Here is a 21,585-nt window from a genome sequence, read left to right as displayed (position 1 = left end):
AAATAATCTTAAGATTTGTGTGGAACCAGAAAAGACCCCGGATAGCCAGGGGAATATTCAAAAAGAAAACCATATCTGGGGGCATCACAATGCCAGATTTCAGGTTGTACTACAAAGCTGTGGTCATCAAGACAGTGTGGTACTGGCACAAAACCAGACACATAGTTCAATGGAACAGAATAGAGAACCCAGAAGTGGGCCCTCAACTCTATGGTCAACTAATATTCAACAAAGCAGAAAAGACTATCCACTGGGAAAACGACAGTCTTTTCAATAAATGGTGCTGGGAAAATTGGACAGCCACGTGCAGAAGAGTGAAACTAGACCATTCTCTTACACCAGACACAAAGATAAACTCAAAACTGTTGAAAGATCTAAATGTGAGACAAGAATCCATCAAAATCCTAGAGGGGAACACAGGTAACACCCTTTTTGAACTTGGCCACAGCAACTTCTTGCAAGATACATCTATGAGGGCAAAGGAATCAAAAGCAAAAATGAACTATTGAGACTTAATGAAGATAAAAAGCTTCTGCACAGCAAAGGATACAGTCAACAAAACTAAAAGACAGCCTACAGAATGAGAGAAGATATTTGCAAATGACATATCATATGAAGGACTGGTACCCAAGATCTATAGCTTAGATCTTAGAGTTTGAACTTATCAAACTCAACAGCAAAGAAACCAAAAATCCAGTCAAGAAATGGACAGAAGACACGAACAGAAAGTTTACTAAAGAAGATATACACATGGCCAGCAAACATGAGAAAATGCTCCACATCACTTGCCATGAGGGAAATACAAATGAAAACCACAATGAGATACCACCTCACACCAGTGAGAATGGGGAAAATTAACAAGACCGGAAACAACAAAATTGAAGAGGATGTGGAGAAAGGGGAACGCTCTTGCACTGTTGGTGGGAATGTGAACTGGTACAGCCACTCTGGAAAACTGTGTGGAGGTTCCTCAAAGATGTAAAAAGAGGCAGCAATTACACTACTGAGTATTTATCCCAAAGATAGATGCAGAGAAATGCCAGGACACCTGCACAATGTTCATAGCAGCAATGTCCACAATGTTCATAGCAGCAATGTCCACAATAGCCAAACTGTGGAAGGAGCCTTGGTGTCCATTGACAGATGAATGGATAAAGAAGATGTGGTATATATATACAATAGACTATTACTCAGCCATTAGAAACGGCAAATACTCATCATTTGCTTTGACGTGGATGGATCTGGAGGGTATTATGCTCAGTGAAGTAAGTCAGTTGAGAAGGATAATTATTATATGGCTTCACTCATATGGGGAATATAAGAAATAGTGATAGGGATTATAAGGAAAAGGAGGGGAATCAATAGGGTAAAATCAGAGAGGGAGACAAACCATGACAGACTCCTAATTCTGGGAAATGAACAAAGGGTTGCAGAAGGGGAGGTGGGTGGGAGGGTTGGGGTAACTGGGTGACGGGCCCTGACAGGGGCACTTGATGGGATAAGCATTGGGTGTTATACTATATGTTGGTAAATCTAATTTAAAAACAAATGAAAAAATTGTCAATAAAAAAAATAGAATGTGCTTGAATTTAAATGACCATCAATTTAATATAGACTGATATATACTTAGAATGTTATATATAAACCTCATAGTAAACACAAACCCAAAACTGACAATAGATACACAAAAATAGAAAGTCAAGCATAACACTACATACAGTTATAATCAGAAGGAAAGAGAACAAGAGAAGAAGAAATAACAGAAAAACCACAAAAAAAACCTGAAAACAATCAAAAAGTCAATAAGTACATACTGAAAGTGATTACTGGGCAGCCTGGGTGGCTCAGCAGTTTAGCACCTGCCTTCAGCCCGGGGCGTGGTCCCAGAGACCCCAGATGGAGTCCCACATCGGGCTCCCTGCATGGAGCCTGATTCTCTCTCTGCCTGTGTCTCTGCGTCTCTCTCTCTCTCTCTCTCTGTATCTCTCATGAATAAGTAAATAAAATTAAAAAAAAATAAAGAAAATAATTACTTACATGTTAAGTGCTCTAAATTCTTTCTTTCTTTTTTTTTTTAAGTACTCTAAATTCTCCAATCAAAAGGCATAGGGTGGCAGAATGGATAAAAACACAAGACTGATCTATGTGTTGCCTGGAAGACACTCATTTCAGATATAAGGACACACTCAGATTGAAAGTGAAAAGATGTAAAAGATATTTTATGCAAAAGGAAGTGAAAAAAACCTCTATGTAACATTATTTATACCACACAAAGTAGACCTTAAAGACTAACAAGAGAAAAAGAAGGCCATTGTATAAGGATAATGGAACCAATTGAACAAGACAACAGTTGTAATATCTATGCACCCAACAATGGAGCACCTAAATACTCAAGGCAAATATTAATAGACATAAAGGAAGAAAGAGTAAAACAACAATAGTAGGAGATATTAACACAGCACTTACATTAATAGATAGATTATATAGGAAGAATAACAATAAGGAAAGTGTCTTTCCTTATTAAATATAATATAGATAAAATAAATATAGAACATGCCATGCAAAAAAAACAGAATACACATTCCTTTTATATACACACAGAAATTTTCCAAGATAGGTCAAATGTTAGGCCAAAACAAATCTCAATAAATTTAAAAAGATTGAATTATATCATGCATATTTTCCAGTCACAATGGAATGAAACAGAAATCAATCACAGGGAAAAAATTGGAAAACTAAACATGTGGAGGCTTACCAACATGCTGCTAAACAACAGATGAGTTAACAAGGAAAATGAAGAGAAAATAAAAAAAATATATGGAGACAAATAGAAAAGGAACACAATGGTCTGAAGTCTTTGAGACCCAGAGAAAAGAGTTCTCAGAGGGATATTTATAGAGATACCAGCCAACCTGAAGAAATAAGAAAAACCTCAAACAGTCTAAATTTTATAGTTATACCTATAAAAACTACAAAAAGACAATGAAGCCCAAAATTAGTAGATGAAAAGATTTAATAAAAATCAGAGCAGAAATGAATGAGAGAGTCTTAAAGAACAGAAAAGACAATGAGACAGAGTTGATTCTTTCAAAAGATTTTTAAAGAATCAATCTCTAGCTAGACCAATCAAGAAAAAAAAGCAAACAGGGGCGTCAGGGTGGCTCAGCGGTTGAGCACCTGCCTTCAGCCCAGGGTGTGATCCTGGGGTCCTGGAATCGATTCCCACATCAGGCTCCCTGCAGGGAGCCTGCTTCTCCCTCTGCCTGAGTCTCTGCCTCTCTCTGTGTGTCTCTCTCATGAATAAATAAATAAAATCTCTTTAAAAAAAAAAAAAAGCAAACAAAACCAGAAACAAGAGAGGTAACAAAGAACACCTTAGAGATACAAAGGATTATAACAGTAATACAAAAAATTATATGGCAACAAATCGGATAACCTAGGAAAAATACATGAACTCCTAGAAGGGCACAATTTCCCTAAACTGAATCAGGAAGAAATACAAATTTGAAAACCAAATTATTGCTAACAGAATTGAATTGTTAACAACAACAACAACAACAACAACAAAAAACTCCCAACAAACCAATTCCAGGACCAGACAAATTCAAAGGTGAATTTACCAAATATGTATACAATGGAATATATTACTCAGCCATAAGAAACGACAAATACCCACCATTTGCGTCGACGTGGATGGAACTTTAGGGTATTATGCTGAGTGAAATAAGTCAATCAGAGAAAAACAAACATTACATGGTCTCAGTCATTTGGGGAATATAAAAAAATAGTGAAAGGGAATAAAGGGGAAAGGAGAGAAAATGAGTGAATATATCAGTGAGGGTGACAAAACATGAGAGACACCTAACTCTGGGAAACGAACAAGGGGTGGTGAAAGGGGAAGTGGGCAGGGGATTGGGGGGACTGGGTGATGGGCACGGGGCGGGGCACTGGTGGGATGAGCACTAGATGTTACGCTATATGTTGGCAAATTGAACTTCAATAAAAAAAATAAAAAAAAAGAAGAGTTAGTACCTATTATCTGTTATTATCTATCTATTCTAAAAAATAACAAAAGAAGTATAGCTTCAAAGTACAGTCTATGAGGCCAGCATTTATTACCCTGATACCAAAACCAACAAACATACTTCAAAAGAACAAAACTACAAACAATATCACTGAAGAACACAGAAGCAAAAATTCTCAACAAAATATCAGCAAACCACATTCAACAATATATTAAAAGGAAGATTCACTACAATCAAGTGGGATTTATCCCAGGGTTGCAAGAATGGTTCAGTATTTGGAAATCAATCACCCCAAGTCAACAAAACAAAGTATAAAAACCACATGATCATCTCAGTTTAAAAAATGGGTTTAGAAGGAACATACCCTAACATAATAAATGTCATATATGATAAACTCACAGGTAACATCATACTCAATAGTGAAAACTGGAGAACTTTTCCTCTAAGATCAAAAACAAGACAATCATGTCTACTCTCACCACTTTTATTCAACATATTCCTGGAAGCTCTAACCACCATAATCAGACAAGAAAAAAAAATTGGCCTCAAAGTTGATAGAGAAAAACTTACTATGACTATCTGCAGATTACATGATATTATTCAGAGAAAACCCCACGGCCCCAATTGAAAAGCTATTAGAATAAACGAATTCAGTGAAGTTTCAGGATGTATAATATAGACAAATTGATTTTTGTACACTAATAATCAAGTAGCAGAAAGAGAAAATAATTTTATTTGTAATTGCACCAAATTGCAACAAAGGCGGTAAAAGATCTGTATTCTGAAAACTATAAAGTGCTGATGAAAGAAATTGAAGACAAACAGGATTATAAGATATACTACAAAGCGATTGTAGTCAAAATAGTGTAGTACTGGCACAAAAATAGACACATAGAACAGATTAGAGAGCCCAGAAATAAACCCACATTCAACAGGCACAACTAATCTAGGACAAAGGAGGCAAGACTACACACTGGGGAATAGACATTCCCTTCAATAAGTGGTGCTGGGAAAACTAGACAGCTACATGCAAAAGAATGAAATGACCAGTTTCTTACACCATACACAAAAATAAACACATTGAATTAAAGACCTAAATACGAGACCTGAAGCCATAAAACTTCTTGAAGAAAACATAGGCAATAAGCTGTTTGACATCAGCCATAGTAATATCTTTCTACATATGTGTCCTTAGGCAAGGAAACAAAAGTAAATATAAATGAATTGGACTGTTCCAAAATAAGAAGTTTTTGCATGGTGAAGAAAACCAGTGACAAAACCAAAAAGCCACCCTGTGAATGGAAGAAGATACATGCAAATAATATGTCTGATAAGGAGTTAATATCCAAAATATATAAAGGAATTATACAAAGCAACACCCAAAAAATAAATGATTCAATTAAAAATAGGGAGAAAATCTGAATAGACATTTTTTTCAAAGAAGACATAGAGATAGCCAACAGACACATAAAAAATGCTAAATATCACTAATCATTAGGGAAATGCAAATCAAAACCACAAGCTATCACTTTATACCTGTCAGAATGGCTAAAATCAAAGACGAGAATTAAGTGTTAGTGAGGATGTGGAGATGTACACTGGTGGTGGGAATGCAAATTGGTGCGGCCATTGTGGAAAAAGGTACAGAAGTTCTTTAAAAATCTAAAAATAGAATTACCGTATGATCCAGTAATTTCACTACTGTGTTACCCAAAGAAAACAAAAACACACATTCCAAAAGGTATCTGTATCTCTGTTTATTGCAGCATTATTTGTAATAGCCAAGATATGGATACAACCCAAGTGTCTATCAACAGATAAATGGCTAAAGAAGAGGTGGCATATATATACAAAGGATATCATTGAGCCTTGCTATTTGCAACAACATGGATGAACATAGAGGGTATTATGCTTAGTGAAGTAAACCAGACTGAGAAAGGCAAATACCATATTTTGAATCTAAAAATGAAATGAACAAAAAGCAGAGCCAGATCCACTGAACAAACTGATGTTTGCCAAAGGAGAGAAGGACTCAAGGATAGACAAAATACATGAAGGGGAATAGGAGATACAGGCTTCCGTTTATGGAATGAGTTAGTCACAAGGATAAAAGGTATAGCAACGTAATATAATCAATGGTATCGTACTGGTGTTTTATGGTGACACTTCTATCACTAACTACACTTGTGATGGGCATAGTGTAACAGATAGACTTGTCAAATCACTATGTTGTATACCTAGAACTAATGTAACACTGTGTGTGTCAACTACACCTCAATTTAAAAAAAGGAACAATGAAGGTCAAGATCTCTCATCAACATATACAAAGAGTTGTAAATAAAATATTAGCAGATAGACAGTTGTAGTATAATAAATAACACATTAAGACCAGAGGGGTTTATTTCAGGAATAAGAAAGGTTGGCTTTACATTTGAAAATAACAGAAAAACCTTTGATTATCTCCATACATGTAGAAAAAGTATTGATAAATTCACTCATTCATGATTCAACTCCTAGTAAACTAGAAATAAATAAAAGTTTCTTGGATGCCTGGGTGGCTCTGTGGTTGAGCATCTGCCTTCGGCTCAGGATATGATCCCAGCAGAAAGGGAGACAGAACATGAAAGACTCCTAATTCTGGGAAATGAACTAGGGGTAGTGGAAGGGGAGGTTAACACCCAGGGAGCACTGGGTGTTATTCTGTATGTTGACAAATTGAACACCAATAAAAAATAAAACTTTTTTTTTTTTTTTAAAAAGGACATGATCCCAGGTCCTGGGATCAAGTTCCACATCAGGCTCCCCACAGGGAACCTGCATCTCCCTCCACCTATGTTTCTGCCTCTCTCTGTGTGTCTCTCATGAATAAATAAGATCTTAAAAAATAAAACTTTCTTAATTTGGTAAAGAGCAGGTATAAAAGGCCTCTAGAAAACACTATTCTAATAGTGGGATTTCTAATTCTTTCAATCTAAGTTTCAGAACAAGCAAAGAGTGTCTGTTCTTACTATTATTCAACATGACAGTGGAGGTCCTAGACAATTCAATAAAGAAAGAAAAAAATAAAAAGCTTTCAAAATTTAAAAAGTAGTAATTTTACATGATTATATACATAAAAAGCCCAAGGAACACACAACTTATTAAAATGAATGCATGAATTAATCTTTTGTGACCATTTATTCATTCCAATGTTTTATTTTTAAAATTCTGGTGTATTTAATGAAGTGTTATATTAGTTTAAGGTGTACAAAATAGTGATTCAGCAGTTCCATATTAATATGGAATAGTGCTCATCAACATAAGTGTACTCTTAATCTTCTTTACCTATTTCACAAAACCCATGTGTTCTCTGTAATTAAGAGTCTCATTTTTGATTGGTCTTTCCCTCCTCCCTTTGTTCATTTGTTTCTTAAATTCTGCATGAGTAAAATCATATGGTAATTGTCTTTCTCTGACTGGCTTATTTTGCTTCACGTTATGCTCTCTAGATCCATTCATGTTGTTGCAAATGGCAAGATTTCATTCTTTTTATGGATGAATAATATTCCACTGCATATGTATATATGCATATATGCAATGGAATATTATATATATAATATTATATAATATATAAAATCTTTTTTATCCATCTATTGATGGATGCTTGGGTTGCTTTCACAGTTTGGCCATTGTAGATAATTCTGCAATAAAATAAGGGGTGCATATATCATTTTGAATTAGTGTTTTTGCTTTCTTTGGGTAAATACCCAGGAGGGTGATTCCTGGATCACAGAATATGTCTATTTTTTTAGTTTTGAGGAACTTTCCATTGAACTTCCACAGCGGTTGTGCCAGTTTGCATTCCCATCAGCAGTGCACAAGGTTCCTTTTTGCCCACATGATGACACAACATGAAGACTGGCAGAATAAACTCCACACAACTAATGTAGAGAAGAGACCACAACAAAGGGGGTAGGAAGGGCAGAGACACAGTCTGGAGCTAAGAAGACCCATACAACTGTCTGTAGGAGGAAGGGGTGCTGCAGGCATGGAGAGGGGGAAAGAAACAAACTCTTACACCAGGGAGCCGATGTAGGGAAGATGAATCCCCAGAATATTTGGCTTTGAAAACCAGTAGTTTATTCATCTCAGAGCACATCCCAGAGGGACAGAGATTGCTGGAAGACTCCTTCAGGAACAAAGGAGCTGGCAGGTACCATTGCCCTGCCCTCCTTCCCCCATCTAAACAAATGGCCACCTGCAGGACCAGCACAGCTCTGATATTCACTACCTAACTGGCTAATACCACTGTCCCCTCTGAACCTCAGGCACATTATGGATCTGCCCCCTCTAATGTGCTATTTGACAGGGCCATCCAGATGGGTGCCACAAGCCTGGCAGTGTGAGAACAACCCCAACAGGGGCCAGCATCACTCCAAAGGAACTCCTGCTCTGGGGAAAGGGAAAGATAACCACAGACAACAGTCAAACTGTGGACCTAGCAGTAAGCTGGAAGCAGACAGCTGGTCTGGATTGCTGGCCTGGCTCACCAACAAAAGCATTTCAAGGGACAAATATCAAAAGCACCCTGCAATTTGGTGCTACTGCATCTCTGGCAAACATCTGGTCTAACTTAACTCAAGCCCAAGATGGCCCCAGACTGCTGATTAATACCACAAAGAACAAACACTGCCCACAGCAGACAAAGGGAGCCACTGCAGATGACTGATGGAAAAAGTGGCCAAGACACCACAGGAAGGCACACACAACACACATTGGAGACATCCCTGAATTACCAGGTTCTGGTGAAGAGGGGACGCTAAACTGCAGAGCACTACAGGACCTTTTCTTCATAAGGCCATTATTTTCAAGAGTAGGGCATATAGCTGATTTTCTTAATATATAGAAATAGACACAGAGGAGGACAAAATGAGGAGACAGAGGAATATGTCCCAAATGAAAGGACAGGACAAAATCACAGCAAGACACCTAATCAAAACAGAGATAAGTAATGTGCCCAATATGGCATTTAAAGTAATAGTCATAAAGATACTCAATGAGCTTGAGAAAAGAGTGGAGGACATCAGTGAGACCCTTAAAACAAAGAGGTAAAATAGAATCATCAGAGATGAAGAACACAATAATTGGAATTAAAAATACACTAGAGGGGGATCCCTGGGTGGCGCAGCAGTTTAGTGCCTGCCTTTGGCCCAGGGCGTGATCCTGGAGACCCGGGATCGAATCCCACGTTGGGCTCCCGGTGCATGGAGCCTGCTTCTCCCTCTGCCTATGTCTCTGCCTCTCTCTCTCTCTCTCTCTCTCTCTCTGTGACTATCATAAATAAATAAAAATTTAAAAAAAATTAAAAAAACAAAATAAAAATACACTAGATCAAACAATAGGCTAGAAGAAGGAGAAGAATAAATCAGTAACCTGGAGGACAGAGTAATGTAAAGTAATCAAGCTGAGCAGATAAGAGGAAAAAAAATGCAAAATCGGAATAGACTTAAGGAATTCAGTGACTCCATCAAGTATAATAGCACCCACATTACAGGAATCCCAGAAGGAGAAGAGAGGGGAAAGTGGGTAGAAAACTTATTTGAAGAAATTATAGCTGAAAACTTCTCGATTCTGGGGAGGAAACAGAAACCTGGATCCAGGAGGCACAGAGAGCCCACCCAACAAAATCAACCCAAGGAGGTCTACTCCAAAACACATAGTAATTACAATGGCAAAAATAGTGATAGAATTTCAAAAGTAGCAAGAGAAAAAAGAAAGCAGTTATATACAAAGAAAACTCCTTTAGATTATGTGTTGATTGTTTGTGGAAACTTTGCAGACCAGAAGAGAATGGCATGATATATTCAAAGTGCTGGAAAGGGGCAGCCCTGGTGGCGCAGCGGTTTGGCACTGCCTGCAGCCTGGGGTGTGATCCTGGAGACCCCGGATCGAGTCCCACGTCAGGCTCCCTCCATGGAGACTGCTTCTCCCTCTGCCTGTGTCTCTGCCTCTCTCTGTGTGTCTATGAATAAATAAATAAAATCTAAAAAAAAACAAAAACAAAAACAAAAAAACAAAGTGCTGGAAGGAAAAAAACCTGCAGCCATGAATACTCTAGCAAGGCTATCCAGCAAGGAGAGAGTGTTTCACAACCACTAAACGAGCCCTACAAAAATGCAAAAGGGGACTCTTGTGGAAGAATGTAAGCAGGAGTAAGAAAAGTAGGAAGTACAAAGGCAGTTAAATAAAGTAGGTATATCTACAAAAATCAGTAAGAAGACTAAAAAAATAAAAGGATGTAAATTATGACATCATATACCTAAAATGTGGAGAGAAGAGTAAAGAATGCATTCAAACTTATGTGACTATCAACTCAATGCGGTCTGCTATATGCAAAAGATGTTATATATAAACCTAATGGCAACTACAAATCAAAACTGGTAACAAATATGCAAAGAATAAAGGGAAAGGAATCCAAATATGTCACTAAATAAAGTCAACTAATCATGAGAGAAGAGAGCAAGGGAAGAAAGGAACAGAAAGCACTACAAAAACAACCACAAAACAAGTAAAAGATGACAATAAATACATAACCATCAATAATTACTTTCAATGTAAATGGACTAAGGGCTCCAATCAAAAGACATAAGCTGATGGAATGGAAAAAAACCCCAAGACCCATATTTATGTTGCTTACAAGAGACTCATTTCAAACCTAAAGACACATACATATTGAAAGTGAAGGAATGGAGAATGCGTGCAAATGGATATGAAAAGAAAGCTGGGGTAGCTATACTTATGTCAAACAAAATAGAGTTTAAAACAAAGACTGTAACAGGAGACAAAGAAGGACACTCTATAATCATAAATGGAACAATTCAACAAGAAGATTTAACAATTGTAAATATTTATGCACCCAACATGGGAGCAGCTAAATACATAAAACATCTAATAACAAACATAAAGGAAGTAATTGATAGTATACAATAATAGCAAGGGACTTTACCCTCCTTACATCAATGGACTGATCATCCAAACAGAATATCATTAAGGAAACAATGGCTTTGGGTAACACATGGAACCATGTGGAATTAACAGATGTATTCAGAATATTCCATCCTGAAACAGCAGAACACACATTCTTTTCAAGTGCACATCGAACATTTCAGAAGAGAGCATATATTAGGCTAAAAAGAAGTCTCAACAAATTCACAAAGTCCAAGTCATACCATACATCTTTTCTGACTATAACACTATGAAACTAGAAATCAAAAACAAGAAGAAATCTGGAAAGATCACAAATACATGGAGGTTGGATAACACACTACTAAACAGTGAATGAATGAATTAATCAAGAAATCAAAGAGGAAATTCAAAGATACATGGAGCAGAATAAAAATGAAACACAATAGTCCAAAATCTTTTGGATGCAGCAAAAGCTATACTAAGAGGGAAGTTTATAGCAATACAAGCCCATCTCAAGTAGAAAAGTCTCAAATACACAACCTAAACTTATACCTAAAGGTATAAAATAAATAAAAGATTAGAGCAGAAATAAATGAAATAGAAACTAAAATACAATAGAGTAGATCAATGAAACCAGGAGCTGGTTCTTTAAAAAGATGAACAAAATTCATAAGCCTTTAGCCAGACTCATCAAAAAAAGGGAGGGGGCTTAAACAACATTAGAAATAAAAAGGAGAAATAACAGCTGACACTATAGAAATACAAAGGATTATGAGAGAATATTATGAAAAATTATATGCCAACAAGTTTGACGATGTAAAAGAAATGGATAAGTTTGTAGAACTCTATAATATATAACCTCTCCAAATGAATCAGGAAGATAGAAAATTTGAACAGACCAATTATAAGCAATGAAATTGAATCAGTAATCAAAAAACTCCTAACAAAAGTCCAGGACCAGATGGCTTCACAGATAAATTCTACCAAACATTTTAAAAAGAGTTAATTCTTTTCAAACTATTCCAAAAAATAGAAGAAAAGGAAAACTTCTATGAAGCCAACATTACCATGATACTCAAATCAGATAAAGATACTACAAAAAAGAGGAGAACTATTGGTCAATAGCCCTGATGAAAAATAGATGCAAAAATCTTCAAGAAAATATAAGCAAGCTGAATCCAACAATACATTAAAAAAACCATTCCCCATGATCAAGTGGAATTTGTTCTCAGGATGCAATGGTGATATAATTTTTGCAAATCAATGTGATACATCACATCAGCAAGAGAAAGGATAAAAACTCACAATACAGTAGGTTTAGAGATAACATACTTCAATATAATAAAGTCTATACGTGAGAAACTCATAGCTAATATCATATTCAAAGGTGGAAGACTGGGAGATTTTATGAATGAAGAGACTTCTGAGGAAAACAATCAAATGGATGAACTTCATATGTCTCAAGCTGAGAAAGATTTATATTCTGAAGGAAATAAAAAATACAGGCCTTGGAAGCAGCAATTCTAACTACCAGGAGACAAAAGAATGAGTAGGATCCAATACCAATAGAACTGGGGACATTCTCAGAATCATCTAGAGAAGAAGATGACAATGCTACAGAAATATTAGATGCAGTCCTCCTTTCATATACAGTCCTACTTTAACACTGTATGAATTTTTAATATAATAAAGTAGATAATATTAGTTACACAAGATAAGCAGATTGTAAAATAAAGTACTTTACAGGATGAATTATAAAAGAGTTGTTCATATACAACTGTGAATTATCAGCTGTTCTGGGTTTTCTTAGTACTGATTTTTGGGGGAGAGGCAGGGGGCCTCTCATTAAGTTAGTGGTTTATGTATATAGATTTTTTCAAAATTTAGAATTAGAGTTTTATTTTATTTATTAAAAAGGTTTTATTTATTTGAGAGAGAGAGGCTGTGTATATGAGTGGTGGGATAGGCAGAGGGAGAAGGAGAGAATCCTCAAGCAGGCTTCTCACTGAGGCCAGAGTCTGACCCAGGACTCAATCCCAGGACCCTGAGATCATGACCTGAGCCAAAACCAACAGTCAGGTGCTTAACTGACTCAGCCACCCAGGTGCCCCTAGAATTAGATTTCTTTTTTTTAGAATTAGAATTTTTAAATAGAGGTATCAATTACTATTTTTAAACCTTTGGAGAGTATTACATTTCCTTTATATATATGCCAGATAGCTTTTTGTCTTGTCTTTTTCTGAAAGCTCTAGTAGTTTTCATATTTTGGTCCAACATTTTACCATACGAATTATATGGTTTCAGGTTAGTTATATATTACTTATAACTATACATTACATATATGGTTCTCTTACATAAACAGGAAGATAGAAAAATTTTCCCTTAGAATAATATATGTATGTATTATATGTAATCTAATATAGTATATACCATATAATATATAACATACATAATATAGCATGCAATATAATACATATTGTGTAATATAATATATAACATATATAACATGTTATAGGATTATAGAAACTATTATATGTAATACACAACTCAATTATATTATATATAATTATATATGTTATCTAATTTATAATTTATAAATATAATTTATAGAATTCATAATTTATATATAATTACATAACAAACTAAAAATATATACTTTTATATATGCAGCCCGGGTGGCTCAGCGGTTTAGCGCCGCCTTCAGCCCATGGTGTGAGAGACCCGGGACCAAGTCCCACATCAGACTCCCTGCATGGAGACTACTTCTAGCTCTGCCTGTGCTCTGCCTCTCTCTCTCTCTGTGTCTGAGAATAAATAAATAAAATGAATAATAATAAATAAATAAATAAATAAATAAATTTATTCGTGAATAATAAAATCTTAAATAAATAAATAAATAAAAATACTAATGAATAAATAAAATCTTTAAAAAATATATATACTTATATGTTAGATATAATATGTTACATATTGTATATATTATACAAATTTGATTATATTCATATTGATATATACATGTTACATTTATATATTATATAACATGTACTATATTATATATATTTATATAACATATTATATTATATATATGTGCTGCCAAAGTGAGCATTATATACCATATTATATATAAATATACTGTATTATTCTAAGAGGAAAGGTTTTATTTTTCTGTTTCTATAAAAGATGAATTTGTATTATATATTCTATAAATAAATGTATATTTACATGTAATATATAACATACACTAAATGTATGTAACTGTATAATTTATATATGTAATTATATATTATATATTGTGTAGTGTAATATATATTATATGTAAATACACATATTATTCTAAGGGGAAAATGTTATATTTTTGTGTTTCTATAAGAGATGTGTATATATACAAATATATTTGCAATATGTATCTATAAATAGAATAAAATATAATATTTAATATTATTTGTAATTTTATATTATATAAAATTATGTACTATACTACTGCATAGTATATATTTAAATATGTACTATTCTAAGAGGCAAATGTTATTCTAATATATTAATATCAATTTATTATATAATATGTATAACTATTATCTAATATCTAATATCTATTATATTATTATATATTATTGTATAAATATTATTCCAAGGGGGGAAGTGCTTTATTTTTCTGTTTGTATAAGAGATGAATACAGTGGATACTTTTTTTCTATTGATAATGCTGGAGTTCATCTTTCTCCAGGCAGTTTCTTTCTGAGTATATATATTCCTTGACTTATGATGGGGTTAGGTCCCAACAAACCCATTTCAGGTTGAATATATTATGAGTCAAAAATACATTTAATACATCTAACCTATCCAACATCATAGGTTAGCGTAGCCTTCTTAAATATGCTCAAAACACATTAGTCTACAGTTGGACAAGATCATCTAATATGAAACCTATTTTGCAATAAAGTATTGAATGTCTCACGTAATGTACTGAATACTGTACTGAATGGGAAAAACAAGAGTGGCTATAGAGGCACACAGTGGTTGTCAGTGTATGTAACTGTTCAACCTTATGATCATGTGGCTGACTGGGAATTGCAGCTGTTGAGACTATCACACCACAGATCACTAGCTTGAGAAAGGATCAAATTCAAACTTCAGAGTATGAGGTCTACTGAATATTTATCACCTTCACACCATTGTATCACCTTCACATCACTGAGCCTTTTTATTTTATTTTATTTATTTTATTTTATTTTTATTTTATTTTTATTTTAAATTCAAGTTGGTTAACACATATGTAATATTGGTTTCAGGAGTAGAATTTAGTGATTATTGTTTACATATAACACCCAGTGCTCATCCCAACAAGTGCCCTCCTTAATATCCATTACCCATTTAGCTCACCCCCTACCCATCTCCCCTCCAGCAATCCTCAGTTTGTTCTTTTAACTATAGAGTCTTTTATGGTTTGCCTCCCTGTTTTTTTTTTAATTTTTTAAAAATTTTTATTTATTTATGATAGTCACAGAGAGAGAGAGAGAGAGAGGCAGAGACACAGGCAGAGGGAGAAGCAGGCTCCATGCACCGGGAGCCCGACATGGGATTCGATCCCGGGTCTCCAGGATCGCGCCCTGGGCCAAAAGCAGGCGCCAAACCGCTGCGCCACCCAGGGATCCCCTCCTCTCTGTTTTTATACTATTTTTCCTTCCCTTCCCTTCCCCTATGTTCACATATAACATATATGTTTCTTAAATTCACATTAGAGATAATGGTTTTTATGGTTGTAAACAATTGCCTGCAAAATCATATTTGTCTTCTCTGACTTCTTTCTTTCTTCCTTTTTTTTAAAAAAAAGATTTTATTTATTCATTCATGAGAGACACACAGAGAGAGAGGGAGAGAGAGAGAGAGAGAGAGAGAGAGAGGCAGAGACACAGGCAGAGGGCAAAGCAGGCTCCATGCAGGGGTCTCCAGGATCATGCCCTGGGCTGAAGGCAGGCACTAAACCACTGAGCCACCCAGGGATCGCCTCTCTGACTTATTTCACTTAGCATAATACACTCTAGTTCCATTCACATTGCTGTAAATCTGGCCAAGATGTCATTATTTTGATGGCTTAGTAATATTCCATTACATACATACATATATATATATATATATATATATATATATATATATATATATATAAAATTCCATTGTAATATTGTAATTATTGTAATTGTAATATTCACCGATGGTGTGTATATATATATATATATATATATATATATATATATATATCACCTTCTTTATCCATTCAGCAAGGGACAATAGCCAAATTATGGAAAGAATCCAAAAGTTGAACCTTTTAAAATCAGAGCCTGTCTATAATTCAAAATCTGCTCCTTGTGAAATCTTGGAAACTAAGTTGAAATATCAGGTTAAGCACATTCCAAGAAATCTGTTCAAACTAAAATTCTTCTGTCTACTGTTGTGGTGCTTGAGAAAAAGACTTCATGATTTATGAGAAAATGTGTTTTATCTTGGAAATTATGTTCAAACATTAGCTTACTGTTTTGCAGAATGAATACTTATTAAGCAGACATGAGACCATCTCAGAAGAACTGGGCAGGTTCACTGGTCTTCTGCTTGCTTTTCTAAACATTTGTGAATCTCATATGTTTCTAACATATTCTAGAGTATGCAAAGGTCAAAAGGATGAAATATACCATTGTACTGGAAGAATTAATGGTCATTTTAGTGATATACTTAAACTAAATGACTAAGGTTTAGGGGTGCATAGAAACCACCATAATTTGTATAACATTTTGAAGTGCACTAAATATTTTTAACGTGATTCTTCAACAGCCAGTATTCTTTTTTTATCAACATAAAACATAATGATTACTCAAAATGCATTATTTTTAATTCACATATTTAAAGGTATTTGTACAACTTCCTTGTCAAAATTACTGGCTGCCAAATTTATACCTATTTCTTCAGCTATATCTTTTGATTTTTAAAAATTGCTGTAGGGTAGATGTTTAGAATGTAACACTTTTGCTGTCTTTGTGAAGTGGTGTATAATTGTATCACTTCTGTATATAAACTGAATGCTTGGGCTTTTTTTAATATAAAGATTTTATTTATTTATTTAAGAGCGAGAATGAGAGCAAGAGCACACAAGCACGAATGAGGTAGGGGCAGAGGGAGAGGGAGAAGCAGACTTCCCGATGATGAGGGACACCCCCCCAGCCCTCAGATTATGACCTGAACTAAAGGCAGCTGCTTAGCCGACTGAGCCACCCAGGTGCACCTGAATGTTTGGGCCTTTTTTTTTTTTTTTTTAAGATTTTATTTATTTATTTGCCAGAGAAAGAGGGAGAGAGCACAAACAGGGGAAGCAACAGAGAGAGAGGGAGAAGCAGGCTCCCCACTGAGCAGGGAGCATGATGTGGGGCTCAATCCCAGGACCCTGGGAAGGCAGACACTTAACCAACTGAGCCACCTAGGTGCCCCTGAATACTTGGCTTTTAATACAGGATTTTAGAAAGCAGTGAATATTAATGTTATAATGAATAAATATAAGCAATATGTAAATGTTGTAAGAACTGTACAATATTGAATGAACCTCAGATTTTAGGCATATAAAGCCAGCCAAAAAAAGATGTATTATATGATTCCACTTATGTGAAATTCAAGAAAAGGTAAAATGAATCTGTGGTAAAAGATGTTAGAATAATAATTACTTCCAGTGTGTTGGGATATTGACTGAAAAAGAACAAGAAATGTTCTACATATTGATAGGGGTGTTGGTTACATGCATATACACCTATATATAATTTTATCAAGATCCACTTAAGTGCAATTTATAGTATTTGTTATGTCTTAACAAAAGCATAATTATATATGCATGTTTATATGTAGACTTAGGTGTATATATATATGTGTGTGTATACATCTGTATATAAGATATAATTACATCATATAACAGATACTACAAATTGCACTAATATGTACCAATACACATATGCAAACTTTTTTTATTTTTTTTTAAAGATTTATTTATTTATGATAGACAGAGAGAGAGAGAGGCAGAGACACAGGCAGAGGGAGAAGCAGGCTCCATGCAGGGAGCCTGACGTGGGACTTGATCCCGGGACTCCAGGATCGCGCCCCGGGCCAAAGGTAGGCGCTAAACCGCTGAGCCACCCAGGGATCCCTGAAAACTTTTTAAATAATGGCTTTTACCTGGAATTTCAAACTAAACAGCATTTTATGTTTGAATTAAATAATTATGGTGAAAAAATTTAGATTTAGCCATCTGGACCTAGTTTAGATGACCGAAATTTTGTTGGTAACATCCAAGTGTCATAGTCAGGAGCCAGTGGAATATATGCTTTCTTCTCTCCATGAAGCCTGATCAGGGCATTGACTTTGGCCACATCAATGTTACAGAGCTTCTTCACAGCCTGTTTGATCTGGTGCTTGTTGGCTTTTTTTTTTTTTTAATTATTTATTTATTCATGAGAGACAAAGAGAGGCAGAGACACAGGCAGAGGGAGAAGCAGGCTCCATGCGGAGAGCCTGACACGGGACTCAATCCCAGATCTCCGGGATCACGCCCTGGACTGAAGGTGGCGCCAAAGAGCTGAGCCACCCGGGCTGACTATGGTGCTTGTTGGCTTTGACATCCACAATGAACACAAATATGTTGATGTCTTCTATTTTCTTCATGGCTGACTCAGTCAGTAGTCAGGGGGAACTTGATGGCACAGTGGTCGAGCTTGTTTCTCCTGGGGGCACTCTTTTGAGGATATTTGGGCTGTCTTCAGAGATGTAGTGTCTTGGGCTGTCAGAATGTAGGTGATCTGTGGGTCTTCTTTCTTTGGTGACTGTGGACATCTTTCAGCACCACGTTTTTAACCTTCAAAGCCTTTGCCTTGGTTTTGGGAGGGTAAGCGGCTTCCTTCTTTGTCTGGTGCCATCCTCATTAGAGGATGAAATAATTTCATCCACAAACTCTAAAGCAGTATGCCTCCACTATAACTCCACCTAAGAAAACTTATTTTATTTTATTATTTTATTTTATTTTATTTTATTTTATTTTATTTTATTTATTTTTTCCTAAAAAGAGGTTTTTATTGCCTTTGGTCCAGTCACATTTCACATGATCTCTTGGTTCCAGGGCTGCTGGATGGGGGCCAGTCCTTGGGGAGGACCTCCACTGGGGGTCCCTGTGCAGTACTTGGCAGAGGAATGAGGACAAGTAGGGGGTTGGGGGTGGGGCGGAGGGGGACCCCCGGTGGCTTTGCCTCAACCACTCTGAACTCTGTCATTCTGCCCGGGGCCTCAGTTTCCCCACCAGCCATTGGGGGGAGTGCTAAAGAAATCCGGTCCCTCACAAGCCCTCAAGTGATTCAGGCCATGGCCCGGCCCTCCCCTTCCTTCCACCCCCACCCCTACCACTGCCCTGCAAAAGAACATCATTTTTCTTTCATTAAAACTGCCTGAAACTTCTGTGGGTACAGAAACCACAAACTGATCAGAGAAAAGGGAAGAGAAGGAGAAGCAACCGGAAACCATTCAGGGCTGGTCCCAGCCTGCGGGTGTCTCCCCCCCCCCCCCGCCCCCCCCAGCTCAGCCCCAAGCCTGCTGGCAGATCTGCGGCGGGAACCTTGGCAGGCAGACCCCCGCGTGCCCCCGTACCCCTGCCCCACAGGCCTTGGGCGGGCAGCGCGCAGACAAGGAGAAAATCAAGATGAAAAATAGAAGAACCCCGACACCGCCCAGACTGACGTGGGGAGGCCCCCGCAGGGCGCCTCAGTAGTCGGCCTCCTCCTGCGGGTAGGGGGTGCGCTCCGGGGCCTCCCCGGGTCTGGGCCGCCGCCCGCAGCCCCTGCAGCCCCATCCGCCCCCCGGCCCTGCGGGCAGTACTTGGGGTCGTAGATCTGCCGGCCCAAGCCGAAGACCTGGCCACTCTGGTTGGCGCCCGAGTGTAGCCCATCTGCAGGGACATGGAGGAGTTGTCGCACTTGTCCGTCCCCAGCTTGGTGTCCTAGATGTGCCGCCGGGTCCCGGGAGCTGTCGTGCCCACCTGGCTGGCACACTTGTTTGTGCCCATCTGGAGGCTGATGGTTGAGTGGTCCCTGGGGGGCAGGATATGGTTCTTGGGGTCGTACAGATGCCTTCGGGTGCCGTAGGCCGTCATGCCCGACTGGCTGGCACATTTGTTGGTGCCGATCTGGAGCCCGACGACGCACTGGCCCGCTTCATGGTGGCGTCGTTGAAGTTGCTCCTGCTTCTCCGAGTATTTGACCCCAATGTCCACGCCACTCTGCAGCCCCTGCGTCTTGGCCTTCCCCGCCAGGGTGAGAAGAGACACCTGCACCTGGGTCATGTTCCCGCTCTCAAACAGGTCGTTGGCCTCGAACAGGTCCACGGGGTTCATGCCGTAGCTGACCATGGCCTTGATGAAGGTGGACAGGTTTTCCAGCTGGTGCCAGTTCTGCAGGGAGAGGTTGATCTTGAGGACGGAGCCTGGCTGCAGCTTGCTCATGAGTGTGCACAAGAAGACTCCGTCTTTCAGACCTTTCTGGAAGTCGGGGGGGATGGAGAGGCCCATGAGCCCCTCGATCCAGCTGCGGAGCTCCGCCTCCTTCTGGGGGTCATACTTGGACAGCAGCCGGTTCTTGACCTCGGCGGACAGCCGATACCAGGGCCCCTTATTGAACTGCATGGAGCTCACGGCCGGCGGGACCGGACGGGACGGGTGGCCGGCGGGACCGAGGGGCGGCGGAGGAGAACATATATTTTAGGATATCTTATGTATGTATGTATGTATGTATGTATGTATTTATTTATTTATTTATTTATTTATTTATTTATTTATTTATGATAGTCACACAGAGAGAGAGAGAGAGAGGCAGAAACACAGGCAGAGGGAGAAGCAGGCTCCATGCACCGGGAGCCCGACGTGGGATTCGATCCCAGGACTCCATCGCGCCCTGGGCCAAACAAAGGCAGGCGCTAAACCGCTGCGCCACCCAGGGATCCCGAACACATATTTTAAATAAGAATTCTCATCTTTCTCTCCTATGCTAGACTATAAAAATGTCCATAATTTGTTGCAATTCTTGCCATCAAGAGATGCAGTCTGTTCTGCTCCTTGAATCTGGACTGAATTGTAATTTGCTTTGTATCACAGAATGAGGTAGAAGCCACATTATACTAGGTTTGAACCTGCTCCTTTAGGGGCTATGCATTTTTTTGCTTGCTGCTTATGGGATCTCTGACACCACCACCCTAGGAACAAGCCTGAATTAGTCTGCTGGAGTGTGAGACATCACATGGAACCATCCAACCATTTAATTTTTTAATTTTTTAAGATTTTATTTATTGTTTGCTTATTTAGAGAGAGCACACACATGCAAGTGAGCAGGAGGAGGGGCAAAAGAAAAAAGAGAAAAACCTCCAGCTGGCTCTGTGCTGAGTGTATGAAATCCAACACAGGTCTCGATCTCATGACCCCGAGATCATGACCTGAACTGAAACCAAGAGTCAATGCTCAACTGACTAAGCCACTTCCCAGGGGCCCCTCGGACTGTGCCATTTTAGAATAGCTGATCCTCAGATGCCAACCAAGTAGCTGCCCACAGAT

The 21,585-nt window shown here is 37.7% G+C and overlaps 1 protein-coding gene and 1 pseudogene across 10 annotated transcripts in view; both read right to left on the bottom strand.

Moving 5' to 3' along the window:
• LOC144295641 (phosphatidylinositol 3,4,5-trisphosphate 3-phosphatase TPTE2-like) overlaps positions 1–21,585 on the bottom strand; it is a 174,220-nt gene that overhangs the window by 61,248 nt on the left and 91,387 nt on the right. The gene's annotated exons all lie outside the window — the stretch shown is intronic.
• On the bottom strand, positions 19,633–20,692 carry LOC144296416 (calponin-2 pseudogene; annotated as a pseudogene).

Source organism: Canis aureus, chromosome 24 (genome assembly GCF_053574225.1).
Source record: "Canis aureus isolate CA01 chromosome 24, VMU_Caureus_v.1.0, whole genome shotgun sequence".
NCBI classification, from domain to species: domain Eukaryota; kingdom Metazoa; phylum Chordata; class Mammalia; order Carnivora; family Canidae; genus Canis; species Canis aureus.
The sequence above is the reverse complement of the archived record's forward strand: the minus strand, read 5'-3'. Positions and strand labels throughout refer to the sequence as shown.